At 40.2% G+C, this 15,847-nt stretch overlaps 1 protein-coding gene across 3 annotated transcripts in view; it reads left to right on the top strand.

The window, feature by feature from the left end:
• LOC132773140 (ubiquitin-conjugating enzyme E2 variant 1) overlaps positions 1 to 15,847 on the top strand; it is a 99,325-nt gene that overhangs the window by 67,307 nt on the left and 16,171 nt on the right. The gene's annotated exons all lie outside the window — the stretch shown is intronic.

Below are 15,847 nucleotides of genomic sequence, written 5' to 3'. Positions count from 1 at the left end.
GGCCCGGGTGGAAGGAAGGACGGAGAAGCGGAGAGAGGCCTTTCCTCTCTTAGATCCCTGCAGTTTGAATCCATTGCTTCAGAGCAGCACAAAACAAGCTTGCCCCCTCCTCAGTGACATCCTTTCAGATATTTAAACACTAGCCGTCCCCTGCCACGCGTTGCTGTGGCCCACATGGGGGTTCTGTGTGGGAGGTTTGGCCCAAATCTATCTTTGGTGGGGTTCAGAATGCTCTGTGATTGTACGTGAACTATAAATCCCAGCAACCCAAATGTCAAGATTCTATTTCTATTCTATTTCCCCCAAACTCCACCAGTGTTCACATTTGGGCATATTGAGTATTCGTGTAGAGTTTGATCCAGTCCACAGTGATCTCTGGATGTAGGTGAACTACAACTCCAAAACCAAAGGACACTGCCCAACAAACCCTTCCAGTATTTTCTGTTGGTCATGGGAGAACTGTGTGCCAAGTTTGGTTCAATTCCATCGTTGGTGGGGTTCAGAATGCTCTTTGATTGTAGGTGAACTATAAATCCCAGCAACTATAACTCCCAAATGACAAAATCAATTTTTTGAGTGAAGGACATACATTGGGTTGTTAGGTGTCTTGTGTCAAAATTTGGTGTCAGTTCGTCCAGTGATTTTTGAGTTCTGTTAATCCCACAAACGAACATTACATTTTTATTTATGTAGATGATGACTATCATGTTTAAATATCTGGAACTTCCTTTTCCCAAGGTAAACAAAACCAACTGGGACTTCCTTTCCCCAAGGTAAACATAACCAACACTCTTATAAGGCTTGGAGCTGGCATGGGCCAACTTTGCCCCTCTCAAGTGTTTTCAACTTCAACTCCCACAATTCCTAACAGGCTGTTAGGAATTGTGGGAGTTGTTATTATTATTACTAGCTGTACCCACCACGCGTTGCTGTGGCAAATCCTTCCTCCCTCTTTCTCTCCTCCTTTCTTTCTCTCCTTCCTTCCCTCTTTCCTTCCTTTCTTTCTTCCCTTTTTCTTTCCTTCTCTCCTTCCTTCCTTCTCTTCCTTTCCTCCTCTCCTTTTCTTTCCCTTCCTCTTTCTCGCCATTCTTCCTTCTCTAGCTATTCTTGGACTGCAACTCCCAAGAGTCCTCCTGATTGATCTACCTATCTCTATTTATTTATGCACTGTATTTGTATACCGCCTTTCTCAGCCTTTCCGCGACTCAAGGCGGTTTACAGGCAACAAGTAATATACATAACATCAAAGTAATGTCTAATCTATCTATCTGGAAGATTGCTGGGAGTTTCAGTCCAGGTATAGGAAATTGGAAATATACAGGGATTGGGATGCCCTCAAAGAAATCCAAGGAGAAGAAAGCTTGCATTTTGGAAGCAGTGCATTTGGATCATCCTCCTCTCCTAAAGGGCCTGGTCTAGGGAATGCTGGGAGCTGTAGTCCAGAAGAGAATGGGGATATGCTTTTGTGTGTTTTGTTTGCCAGGGGGAGTTATTTTGCACATGCAAAAGTCCCTTCTGTGTTTTTCTGAGTGACAGTCACTTGTTGGCCTGGTAGGTGTCTTGTGTCCAAATTTGGTGTCAATTTGTCCAGTGGTTTTTGAGTTATGTTAATCCCACAAACAAACATTACATTTTTATTTATATAGATTATTCTTTTGAACATTTATATCCTGTCCTTCTCAACCCTCGGGGGGAGGGGGGACTCAGGGTGGCTTACGACAGGCAACCATTCAATGCCAATGAACAAACAATCGCAGTACAATTAACATTAAGTAAAGCAACAAGATTATTAAAATGCTCATTAAAGTATTAAAACACAACCAAGCCTAAGTCCCAAAATTCAAATCATAATCCAGAGTTCCATTCATGAACAATTCTCATAAGTCATTGCAGTTGCTGCTCGGTCAGCTGCCTGAATGCTTGATCCCAAAGCTTTTTTTTCTAAAGGAGAGGAGAGAGGGAGTCACCCTGATTTTACTGGAAAGTGTGTTCCATAGATGGGGGGCCACCACCGAGAAGGCCCTGTCTCTCATCCCTGCCAGTGACACTTGCGAGAGTGGCAGGATCGAGAGCAGGGCCTCCCCTGACGAGCTTAAACTCCGAGGTGGATCATAGAAGGAGATACGTTTGGACAAGTAAACTGGGCCGGAACTGTATAGGGCTTTATAGTTCAAGACCAGCACTTTGAATTGTACTCTGAAATGGATTGGTAGTAGAAAACACCTGGAGGGCCGAAGTCTGCCCATAACTGGCTTAAGAGGCCAAACCTTTGATCATTATAGTTGCCCTTCTCTTCCTCCTCTCTGGAGCAATAGGCTGAAGAGCAATCCGAGCATTCTGTTTCTTAATTTCACATCCCGCCTTCTTTGTCGTCTCTTGAGTATATGTATCACTGATGGAAATTAGTTTGAAATATATATGTGCATTACATGTGCATTACATTGGGCTACCTTTTACATTGGGCTACTAACGAGCGAACTACAGGGAGCAGTTAACCCCCTTGTTTAAACAGCTCCACTGGGTGCTGATAAGCTTCCGGTCCCAATTCAGGGTGCAGGTTATCACCTACAAAGCCCTAAACGGTTCGGGACCTGCCTATCTTCATGATCACATCTTCCGTTACGAACCCACACGAGCTCTAAGACCTTCTGGGAAGGCCCTTCTCTCGCTCCTACCTCTGTCTCAAGTGTGGTTGGTGCGAACGAGGGAGAGGGCCTTCTTGGTGGCGGCGGCTCCCAGGCTCTGGAACTCTCTCTTCAGGGAGATTACGCTGGCACCCACCCTGTCCAATTTCATAAAGACCTAAAAGTGTGAATGTTCCATTGTGCCTTTGATTAAACAGTTCACCAGATAATTGGCTCCCCAACTAAAATTTACTATCAGCTCCTGTACTTTATCACTGTCCCCTGTCTTCTAGATCTGGCATTATAAATGTCATTGCCCTTCTAGCTCTAATTTATTATCTGTGCCTGCGCTTTTCCACCAGCCTTGTCTTGAAACTCTATTGCACAGGCTCCATCCTTCAAGTTCAGTATATATTACTGTTCAGGCTATTGGTTGTTTTGTGATGTCACTTTATAAATTTTATTGCGCTGTGTTTTTAATTAATGATTGTTCAAACTTGTCCCTATGTAATCCGCCCCGAGTCCTTTTGGGGAGATGGAGGCAGGATATGAAAATAAAGTAGTAGTTATTTATGTATTTAAAATATTTATATTCGGCCCTTCTCACCATGAAGGGGACTCAGGGCGGAGAACAGCATATATATGGCAAACGTTCAATGCTGGAACATAAAATAAAATATAAATATACATAAACACTAAAATCAATTATCTTCACTTTAAAATCAATTGTTTAAACCATCTCAGATCAACCAGACTGGATCCAGTTGGCAGAGTAAACTTTCCTATTGTTGCCTTGTAGCACTGTCCCAAAGGCTTGGTCCTACAGCCAAGTTTTTACCATCATTCTGAAGGACAGGAGGGAGGGGGCTGATCACCAGAGAGGGAGTTCCATAACTGAGGGGCCACCGCTGAGAAGGCACTATCTCTTGTTCCTGCCAAAGGCATCTGTGATGGTGGTGGGACTGAGAGCAGGACCTCCCCAGAAGATCTTAATCTCTCTGGTGGTTCATAGAGGAAGATGCGTTCAGGCAGGTAAACTGGGTCGGGGCCATTTAGGGCTTTATAGGCCAAAGCCAGCATTTTGAATTGTGCTTGCTAGTGAACTAGCAACCAGTGAAGCTGACACAACACGGGAGTTGTGTGCTCCCTATATGCTGCCCCAGTTATTAACCTGGCTGCATCTCATTGGACTATTTGAAATTTCCGAACAGTTTTCAAAGGCAACCCTACATAAAGTGCTCCAAGAGTGTATCCTAGATGTACCCTTTTACCAAGTTCAAAAACTCCCAAGTGGTTCAAAATATGGCACTCAGATTGGTTACAGGAAGATCTAGGAGCGAGCACAACAATGTAAACATAAATAAACGGTTTAAAAGACTATTTAGCACTCTAAAAACATTCTCTCTCTCTCTCTACACACACACACCATTTAAACCAAGCCAATTGCTATGATCAGGGTATCCAGCAGTATAAATTCTCTTTCTAATAGCCATTTCAAGTCATGTCCAATAAAATGTTTGTTACTCTTCGCCATTATCAAAAGCCTGGTTAAATAGCCAGGTTTTCGACTCCTTCCTGAATGTTATGTGGGTGGGTGCTTGTCTAATTTTCTTGGAAGGGCATTCCATACTTGAGGGGCCACTACCGAGAAGGCCCTCTCCCTTGTCCCCATCAACCTCACTTGTGAGGGAGGCAGGATCAAGAGCCTCCCTGGCTGATCTTAGGACCCGAACAGGTTCATAAGGAGAGATGTGGTCACATAAATAAAGTCAATCCACTGGCTGCCAATTGGTTTCTGGGCAAAGTACAAAGTGATGGTTTTGACCATTAAAGCCATACATGGTTTTGACCATTAAATCCCTACATGGTTTGGGTCCAGGTTACCTACAGGATTTTATTTCATGCATTTCTACCCCGCCCTTCTCCGCCTGAAGGGGGACTCAGGATCGTCTTCTCCCATACAATCTGTCCCACACACTACTGTCTCCCGAGGGGTGGCTGCTCCAAACAGCCAGAACTCAAGTGGCGACAACCACCCAGAGGACCTTTTCATCGGCCACCCCGAGGCTGTGGAATGACCTGCCAGAAGAGATCTGATAGCTAAATCAGCTGTTGCAATTTAAGACACAAGTGAAGACCTGTCTCTTCTGGCAGGCCTACCCAAACAGTCTTTAAACATAAACATAAATTTTAATGCATGCCCTTTCTTTAATCTCTCTTTTGTCTATTTTAATATGTATTTCATAGTGATACATTTTGGTATGTAGGTTTTATGGAGGTATGTTTTAGTGCGTGTATTTGTTGTGTTTATGTATTTTAATTGTTTGTAACCTCCTCGAGCCATGAGGAGAGGTGGGTAAATTATTATTATTATTATTATTATTATTATTATTATTATTAGTGTATGGAGTTGGTAGGCAGCTCTGTGGAACCTTCATGTTCAAAAATAGGTTTGTCTTTGAAGACCAGGAGTATATTTACACTGCAGATTTAATGCAGTTTGAGACCACTTAAGCTGCCATGATAGGGCATCCTTGGAGTTGTAAATTGGTAAGGCACCAGCACTTTGACAGAGAAGGCTAAAGATCTTGTAAAAATACCACTCCTATAACAATAAACTATGGCAATTTAAATGGTGTTAAGCTGCATTCATTCTGCACCCTAAGTCCACTCTTCATCCGGTTTAACTGATTGCATAGCTTTCATCAAAAGAACTCAATGGATTCTAGGACCAAACTAGATATCACAGGCCATCAAACCAGCATTGCCTACCCTTATAGACAAAAAACATTGAGCTATGGCAATTAAAGTGGTGTTGAACCACATTAATTCGACACGGTAGGTGCAACCAAGAAGTCAGTGGCGAAGAAACTGGGGGAGGGAGATATCAACACTGTAAAATTAATGCAGTTTGACACCACTTGAACTGCCTGGGCTCAATACTATGGAATTATGGGATTTGTCATTTTACAAGACCTGTAGCCTTGTGTGCCAAAGAGTGCTGGTGCCTCAGAAAACCACAATTCCTGAGATTCCATAGCATTGAGCCATGGCAGAAGACAAAGTGGTGTCAAGTTGCATTAATTCTGCAGTGTAGGTGCACCCTGTGTGGTGGAGGAGGTTACTGGATTTTTAGGGCCATTTCTAAATTATCTGCAATTGCTTAGCAAGCCGCTTTGGGAAACAGGATACAGAGGTGGGGGATGTTTGACTCTCCATATGTTTTGGACCTAAAGAATCCAACAAATAGCCCTTCAGACTCGGTTTAAAACTCCCTCGAGAGAGGGAAGCTCTAGCATAGTTCTAGTTTATTCAGTGGTTCCCAAACTGTAGTCTTTTCTGTGGCAAGGATTTCTGGGAGCTAAAGTCCTAAAACCCAAGGACCAGAATTTGGGTATTGATTTATAAATCAAAACATTTAGAGAAATAGAATTCCCCATTCTTGGATTAAATGACACTTTAGTTATATCCTGCAGAGCTGGTCTTGTGAATCAATGAGCAAAGTCTACTTTGAGGAAGGTTGAGCTGAAATAGTAGGCAGCAATAGCCTGCTGGTTAATATAGTTACAGTCTGACTTTCTCAAACTGATTGATCTTTCCTTCTTGACACTTGACAGTTTCTACCAGCTTAAGCTTTAGCAATGAACATATGCCCTTAAACCATGACTTATATTTGGTACTCTGGATCATAGTATCTGCCTCAATTTTTGTGAGCTGCTTTGAGTTCCAGGTCTAGATAAAGGTGGAATAATGATACATCTCCCTCGGGTATTTAAAAACATCTCTACATTGGAAGCTGCCTTAATTGCCTTTGTTAGGGAAAAGGGAAGATATAAGGATTTTAAATAAATAAGTACCTGCTATAGTTCCTCCCCTGTTTAGGACTTTCTTGGGATACCACCAACAAAACAAGGTGCTGCAGACTATATTTCAGATAAAGGAACTGACAAAACTACTTCTAACTTTCCTTGCCTAAAAAACCCTGCTAAATTCATGGGGTTGCCCATAAGTCAACCTGTAACTTGAAGCCGCACACACATCTAAGTAGGAGAAAATTAGGTGTGGTTCCTTTCCCATTACTGTTGTGTCTCAGTTCTTCCTCCAGAATGCTGCTGTGATGATGAATAGCATAGTACAGCAGTTGCTGAGAGACAAAGATGTGAGCCAAGATATCTCTGATTCAGCTCCAGCTTCCTGATACTGGGTCATTAACAGACATTAAGCAAGTTGCCCACCCTTGGCAACATGGGAGTAATACTGAACCATCTTCACTTGGCTGTGATTAGTAATATTATTGTTTGACCTATTTCAGTGCTAATCAGACTGGTGGTCTGGTGCTGGTCCACAAGCCATCCAGTACTAGTCCCTGGAATGTTTCTAGGAAAGAAGAAAAAGTTGTAGCCAGTGGCTATAGGTGTAGTATTAGCCCCTGGCATATTGGGAAATAACGGCTGAATTCTCGTAGTTTGAAAGAAGTGTTTTATATGCTATTGTGTATATAAATTGTAAATATTTATCAGGCTAATCAGTGAGATGGTAGCAAACATTGAGCACAGGTCAGAATAGGGCGATGGTCTGAATCTTGCTTTTCTTTATTTCACCTTAACGTTTTAACAATTATTATCCTTCTCTGAAGTTGATTTTAAGGAGGCACTTGAGGCTTGTGTGGTAGGCAAGAGTGAATGAAGATGACAACATTTGGCTGGAATTTTAGTATAGTATAAGAAGTTTTCTATAGTCTTGGTTCATAAAGGAATGGATGAGGTTATAGGAAAAGTGGGATAGTATTAGATAATTATATCTGGGAGGCATGAAATGAGGTTCCTGGTATGCGGCAGGCTAAGTCTATGGCTCTTTGTTGTACTCCCTGTAAAATGAGAGTAATAATGATCCAGATACCATGATTTTTTTGTCAGATGTGGAATGGAAGAAGGTTCAGTAGGGAGATGGCTTTTTCTATGTATAAAACTATGAGATATAATAAAACTTAAAATAAATCTTTAAGTCTGAGTAGAAGAAATCGATCTTTAATTTATTTTAGGCCTCAGCTCGATTAGCACATACACAGCAGGTCAGGGGTAAGGAATTAAGACAGTTGATATCCAAACTATCTAGAAGGCCAAAGCACTCCTCACTCACATGTACATAGTGCATGATCAGTGTTGCAGGGAGATATATCAGAAACACTAATTTAGTTGGCTGGAAAGGAAATCATAATCAAATTTGTGGAGGATGTTTGCCAATGGCTATATATTGCCTCCAGAATAAAAGGTGGTATGCTTCAGTGGAACAACAAGAGAGGGTTATTGCCTTTATGTCTTACTTGTGTGCTTCCTGGGAGTATTTGATCTGGATGCTCTTGTGTTCAGTGATAGGCCGAGTAGAAATGTTAAAGTAAACTTGAGTAAAAAGTAAACTCTGTAAAAATGCTGAAGCAAATTGTTTTAGCAACCCTTCCTCCCGGCCCATGAAATGCGAATAGCTTTCATCACTTATTTTGATAAACATGTCAAGTTTACTTTCAGATGTGTAAAGAAACAATGTATTACGCTGTTACTTTAAACATCCTATTCATGATTCCTCAACACAAATACTTGCTCTGAATGTGCAGCTAGAAGATCATAAGGTCTTTAAATACCTCAAAGGTTGTCACACACAGATACATACTGAGTATGGTTTAGCTGCGTGGTTTTCAACCTGTGGATTCCTAGGTGTTTTGGCCTACAACTCCCAGAAATCCAAGCCAATATACTAGCTGTTAGGATTTCTGGGAGTTGAAGGCCAAAACATCTGGGGACACACAGGTTGAGAACCACTGCCTAGAGATCCTGCATTGAACACTGGATGACCCTTTAGGACACTTCCAACTCTGTGATTCTGCAGTATTGTGGACCTGGATAAACTATGCTTTCCAAAAAGAAACTCAGGGTAACTTGATATGTTGAAAGACTTGTTATAGATAGTGTTTGGTGGTTGAAAAAGCAGATATGCTTCTTGGTAGGTGAACAGTATCTATACTGGAAGTAAATAGATTTCTTTGTCTAGTGTGGGTAACAATTAGTGTTTATATCAAGATTTTTGTGGGTTTAATGTTGGGATAAACTTCTCAGTAGAAATAAAAAGTATGTGACACCTCAGCATCTTTATCCTGAGGCCTGGATATTTTAATAGGTGATATTAACTCTGTAATCCCATGAATGTCTAGTCAGAAGTAAACCCTACTGACATATACAGATAAATGTGTATATTATTGCAGCCTCAATATCTGAATAAACTGGATGGTTATCTTGTGCATGACACAATACAAGACGGCTCTCCTTTAATAAACAGTATTACCATAGGACACTACCTTATGTCCGATGATAATATTTGTCCATTTGCCCAGTATTGTCCACTTTAACTTGATTGTAATTTTCAGAGTCCAACAGAAGTCTGTTCTGTATCTTTTATCAATCCTGTTTGCTGGAGATGTCAGATATTGAAACTGGAACTTTTATTATATTTTGCATGTATATCACCAAATTGCGGTTCCTCTAATTACCTGGAATGTGTGGGTGGAGGAAAAGAAGCACACCTTAGAATAAGCATCTGGTATAGCACCTCTGGGAGAATGGGAATCGTATGTTCTTCCAAGGGCTGTTAGATTTCAAAAATATAGTGATTTATTACTAACTAAGAACTGCTGGGAATTATAATGCAACAACATCTGGAAGGTAATATAATTCTTAGCCCACTTTAAAGGAATAAATCAATTGTAGGGCCTCATGGTATAGGTAACAATTTATGATTGAGAGGTGATATATGACAGGTTGGCAATATCTTTCTTTTATAAAGATGGAAAAGAATAGTACGTGAAGCTTGATCATGCAAATCAAGGGTCTTCCAACTGTCATGAGCATGGAGAATCACCTTCCTTCTTTCCCCATTAATGGAAGCAGTTCCCATAGCATGAGGGATTGGATTCTTCCAGTGTCTTCTATCTGGTTCAGTGAAAGTTTTGAATACACTCACTTTGATGGAGCTACAGATGTTTTTCCACATCTGCAGGTTTAACCTTTGCTGATTTGTTATTTTAATAGGGGTTTTGGTAACTTCAGTGGCAATCTTGAGCAGTGTTCAATTATGTTAGTCTTAATCAGAGATCAGATCTTTGATTACTGAGAAGAAATCAAACTGGTGGGCTGGCTAAGCACATGTTAATTCCCTCCCTCCCTCACATGGGTAAGTGGACAAATGAATGAAAGGGACTGGGATGGGTAAGCATGGGGATGGTGGGTGGTATGCATATGTGTGTCCTCACTGGGTGGGTGGGAAAGGAATGTGATGGGAAGGGTGAAGAGAGAAAGTCTACACCTCATGCACTCACTCACTTTCTCAGAAGGCTAAGGGGATGGGATGGGGGCAGTGTGAAGAGTGAGAATGCACATGTTTTCCACCATGCACTCACAAGGTCAAGTGGTATTGGGGGTACAGGGAGAGTCAAGAAGGAGGGTGGGTAGTTTTCTGGTCTCTGGGGCACATGAGAAGAGGGCCGGGATAGGTGAGATGGTGGCGGTATTGGGAGGAGGGCAAGGGCAATGGGATGGAAGCAATTGTCCCTGCAACAACAGCACTACCTCCATGTGCCCTGGAGGCCTGGGCATAACCCATTGTCTGTCCATGTCTCCCAACCCACACTGTCTCATCTATTTCCTATCAGCTTGAGCGAGTGAGTACACCCAGCCACCCTACCAGTACTAGTGCTTTTGTGTGTGCATAAAGTATGATTTTGGGAGCCTAGAGGTATTCCCAGATTCCCAGTTTCCCACTTTTCAGGGGTCCTATGGCCCTGATTTTCATGAAGTGGAGGGCTGGCTGTAGTAACAATTCTTTCACTCAGTAAATAGAAAACATTATTCTAGGTTTCATTGCATGTTTTTCCCCCCATGTATATATCTCATCCAGAAATTAACTATAGCTCACAGTTTATCTTGGTTTAGGGGGTTTCTCTTTGGAGTGTAAGGGTGGTTCTAGTAGTTGATCAATAGATTGTAAATTGAAATAAGAGGATGACAACATTTCATATCATGCTGATTTAAGCACTTTCTCATCTCTGTGGAGGCAAAGCAGACATGAGCTAATAGATCTTTTCCACAGGAATAAATAGAGTCAGGCATTAGTTTTACATAACAAGAGAATGAAGCACAGGATCTGGTATCTTTATCCAATGTTTAGACTCTGTTTTAATAACCAAGATTATGTTAATTTTATTTAAAAGTGGTAGATTTTTACCTAACAGTTGGTATAAATGTGGATTACCTAATTCTGTACTCACAACAACGCTGTTAGGCAAGGACAGTGACTGGCTAAATATCCGCAAGGGAATTTCAGGTATGTTTCTAGGCTGATCCTGTAACACAGGTATAATACATGATTTCTTATAACTTCCTCTTTAGGGCAAACAGTTCTGCTGAGCAAAATATGCTTACTAAACTCAATGAGCAGATGCCTGTTCTCAGTTATAAAGTTATATATCTATAAGTCATGATGCATGTACGTGTGCCAAAATCTTCAAGTGGAGTTTGCTTCTTTGTGCTCTCTAGCATATTTTACTTTCAAATTTGAAACATTAGCACCATTACATTTTTAACCTAAGTTAAATTTCAGGAAATAATTGGAAAAGGAAATGAAACTTACCCTTTCAATGTCTGTTGTACCATCTTTGTTTGTAGATGAGTTGTTAAAAATATTTTGTGAAATATCAGCTAGTTACTCAACCTTGCTTTAGGCTTGATTTTTACAGAGATGTCTTTTGCATCTACACATTTGCTATGGGAGTTTTTAACATTCGTGGCATATCAGCCTGTACTCCTAATGTAATATGTTTGTCACACCAATTTAACACCATGTTTTGTGTCATTGCTTTGTAGTCTTGATGGGTACGTTCTCTCAAATATTTATCTGCTGTTACAGGAAGCCCCAGGATCGGACTGTTTGTATAAAATGTAATGCTGACATGGGCTCCTCTTGTCCTTTTATCCTATCAAGTCTACAGTCCCTTAATCCTTTGCAGCTGCTGACTTAGCAGTTTAAAGTTGGCTGGAAGAAGAATAAGGCAAATTGCTCCTTTTTTCCTCAATAGCTTTTTGAGCATTGATTGAGAGATGCTATAGAAACCATTTATCACAGAAACATATTTACTATCTGGGTAAGTTGCTTTCCATGGGGCAAGAAGATAGCTGAGTGGTAAGCCAGAATGTGTCAGCCATTGTACATTCAGATGATTTTGGCAGATGATGAGACAGTACTGCAATGCCAAGTGTAAGATTGAACTGACAAGGTTAAAAGTACAGGCATACCTCAGTTAGCATAGTTTCTGACACTGAAACATCAATTTACACAGTCTTTTATATCCATTCAACTTACCTTTTCTCCTTGTACTCTTTCTTTTGTTACTGTGTGCCTTGTCTTCAAGTCCATTCTGAATTATGGTAACCGTATGGTGAATATATCACAGAGTTTTCTTGACAAGGTTTGTTGGGGGAAAGGGTTTTATTTGCCTTCCTCTGAGGTTGAGTGAGTATGACTTGTCTGAGGTCATTTACAGGGTTTCCATAGTTGAGTAGGAATTCAACCTTGGTCTCCAGAGTCGTAATTCAATGATCAAACCACTGCACCGACTTTCCTCTATCTAGCTTGACATTTTTAACAGCATTGGCATTGAGCAAGCAGTGAAAGAAGATTATAGACACCAATATTTTGCAGCAGTACACCTTCAGTTAATGACATAAAGAGCTGCACAAGGATTCTAGTTCAGTTGGTCCTGTTGTAGCTATATGGGCTTGCCTGCAGATGGCCAGGTAAATAACAGATGCCACCAGAATCCCTCACTGAGTATGGGTAGACAGGAAAATGGAGAAAGGAGATAGGACAGACCTGCCTCACCAGTTGTCCCCAGCATGTTAAAAATCGTAGATCTATAAGTATGACCATCAAAATGGATATTGTAAGAAGAGTGGAAGCTGGTGAAAGTAAAAAAAAAATATTCCTGGGTGCATTTGCAAGAAAGTTTCAAGTGATTTCTGAAATGTTTAAAATGCTTTTGTCTATTTGTGCAAATCTTACCAGTTATTGCAATGTTTCTCAAACTTCTGAACGCCATGACCCCTTAATACAGTTCCTCATGTTGTGGTGATCCCCAACCATAAAATTATTTTAGTTGCTATTTCATAACTGTAATTTTGCTACTGTTATGAATTGTAATGTAAGTATCTGATATGCAGGATGTATTTTTATTCACTGGACCCCTCTGAAACCCGTTTACCCTCCCCAGGAGTCCTAACCCCCAGCTTGAGAAACGCTGAATTACTGCATCTCATGTGAATGAATTGCTGGTTTTGGATAAAAGATTCTCTGAAACATGTTGAACTGTTTTTTCCCCCCCATAGTAACTTTATTCCAGTTTTCCCATGTCATTCCTGCGTCTTGTAGCCAAATTTTCTGTTAAAGGAGTAACAGAAACACATTGATTTTGTTAACTGAGGTATACCTGTAATGACAAATGTTTTCAGGTTTTGCTAATGAAGACATATATGCATTGACTTCTCTTAATGTATAATATAGAAACAATGACTTCTCATTGTTTTGTTATTATATTGTACAAAGATCATTACAGAGAAAAAGGTTTAACAAGGATGCAGTCTATTTTTGCAGCTTGTTGCTATCAGCATATGAGGTAGAAATGCCATAAATAAATAAGTGTCCTTTTAGCAGAAATGGCAGATTATAAATATGAAGAGCTAGGGAAAGTTACCTTTTGGGTTGCAGATCACAGAATTCCCATCCAACCATGGGTAGTCCTCACCTGAATCTGTCAGTACTGGCCACAGCTCTCCAGGGTTATAACAGAGGAGTGGCACTCCCTATTTTTCTTTTCAGATCTATCTTGCTGGAAATGCCAAGAATAAGGCTGAGAATCTTCCTCATGCAAACCAATGTGGCTCCAATAAGAGCAGAAGTACCCGTAATTTAAAGACAGTCACTGTTGCCATCTCTCTGCTTTCCCCTTCAACTCTTTCATCATTCCTAGTCGGGGAATCAAAATCACCATAAGGTATCATATTTTAGACCAGTGGTGGAAAATGTCTGGCTCTCAGATGTTGAGTTGCTAGTCCCATCAGCTCTACTCAGTGGAGAGGATTGTTGGAAGTGCAATTCATCTGCATATCGGGGACCACATATTTACTGTATTCTTGTTCTGGAATTCCTGTTCTGGAAAAACCACATAGGCAAGTATTGCTGCATATTTTCAGTTTGAAGAAATCAGTATTTACAAGTAATACTTACACTTTCTGTCTGAACAACTCAATTGCTTCATATAACTCTCCAAGCCCTTCTCAAAGCTGAATGAGCAATATGCATTATAATGCCCCCACCCCACCCCACCCCACCCCCCAAAATACTGTGAATAATGTTATGTGAATGCCTGTTTAATGTGGGTACTGAGTTTCCTGTAACAAAACCCACAAATAGAACCGAAACCTGGGACAACACCCAGGTTGAAGTACAGACTGCTCTAGATGTTTTCAGCTATCTCCTAGAACATGTCTTGGCAAAAACAATGAGTGAAGACATACTTTCAGTTTTAGTAAACTGTGTGTTACATTACCTATTATATCTTCCATCTTTGTGCCTTTGCAAGGTTTTCCTGGAAACTGATGCTCGGATGATGTTGGACAAATAATTTAGCAGAAAATTAAAGAATAGACATGTCTTTAAAGATTGTCTTCTGGATTGTCTCCATGTTGGGAATGATTTTATAAAGTGCAGTTTACAAGACGTTCATCAAAATTTTCTTATGTAATTGATGTGATGACAAGATTACTATGATGCAGTGCTAATTCATGTTAATTTTGACCAACTAATCTGAAACGTATATGGTACTTTTTGAACAGGAAACCTAAAATTAAATTGTTTTTAAGAGTCAACATGACTTGGGTACCTAATAGTGCATTTCCTGGCACGATCAGGAGTAAATCTTAATTAGTTTTATAAGGATTGTGTTGTCGAAGGCTTTCATGGCCGGAATCACTGGCTTGCTGTATGCTTTCCAGGCTGTGTGGTCATGTTCCAGAAGCATTCTCTCCTGACATTTCACCTGCATCTATGGCAGGCATCCATTGTAAAGATTATTGCTAGATAATTACATATAAGATTGCAGCATTAGTATGTGCTCACCTGGGAATAAGCCATGCTGAACTCAAAGTAAATGTGCCTAGGATTGCACTATAATAATGCCAAGATAATGTTTTTTTGGGGGGAGGGTTTTTTAAATTTAGATTTATAGAATATTCTATCATGGCAAAGTGGTAAAGGAATACAGTAATCATATTCTTGTAACACTTGTAACACTAGGTATGAGCACTGATTCAAAATGCATTTAATAACTTTAAATGCATTCCCAATTTCATCATTAACAACCATGTGTCAGGGGCAGAGTAAAAGATTACTATTACTATCTCCCACCACAAGTACCACAGTGCAAACGAATACTTAATAGAGCTCGCTCTATTAAGTATTCGTTTGCACTGTGGTACTTGTGGTGGGAGATAGTAATCTTTTACTCTGCCCCGACACATGTTTGTTAATGATGAAATTGGGAAAGGGAAAATCTTGAGTACTTTACCTGATCCACCTTTGGAAACCATGCCTCTGGCCTGATTTATACCCCCTGAATTTTTTACCAATCAGATCACAGTGATTTTCCAATTCCAGATTTATCTGAGATTTGCAATACTAAAATGAATGAGTAAGTTATGATGAAATATGCATGGTGTAAACTTAGTATAAATTTTCCTGCTGTTTTATTTAAGTGAGAGTTCTGGGCAAGTGGCTTAGAAATAAAATTAGAAAACAGATAACATCCCCAAATAGCCTGATCAGCCCATTCTTATATCAAATGACATTTTTACTATATGTCATCCTAGATCCTGATTATTTTCCATAGGATTGTCACACACTGGTCTTGTGGCATAGCCTTCCATCTTTGTGTAAGAGAAAGTCTTCATTACCACAACTGGTGTGAGGGTGGAAAAAATGTAGATTGGGCTTTTTCAACTTTTTGATGATTTAAAAACGGATTTTAGTACATTGGGCATCAGGTATTTTATTTTAATTATTTTTAAAATCTTAAGAACTTGGAGCACAACCTAGCCTCAGATGTACTGTCTGGAAAGGTTTAAGAA

The sequence above is a fragment of the Anolis sagrei genome, chromosome 4 (assembly GCF_037176765.1).
Source record: "Anolis sagrei isolate rAnoSag1 chromosome 4, rAnoSag1.mat, whole genome shotgun sequence".
Lineage (NCBI taxonomy): Eukaryota > Metazoa > Chordata > Lepidosauria > Squamata > Dactyloidae > Anolis > Anolis sagrei.
The sequence above is the reverse complement of the archived record's forward strand: the minus strand, read 5'-3'. Positions and strand labels throughout refer to the sequence as shown.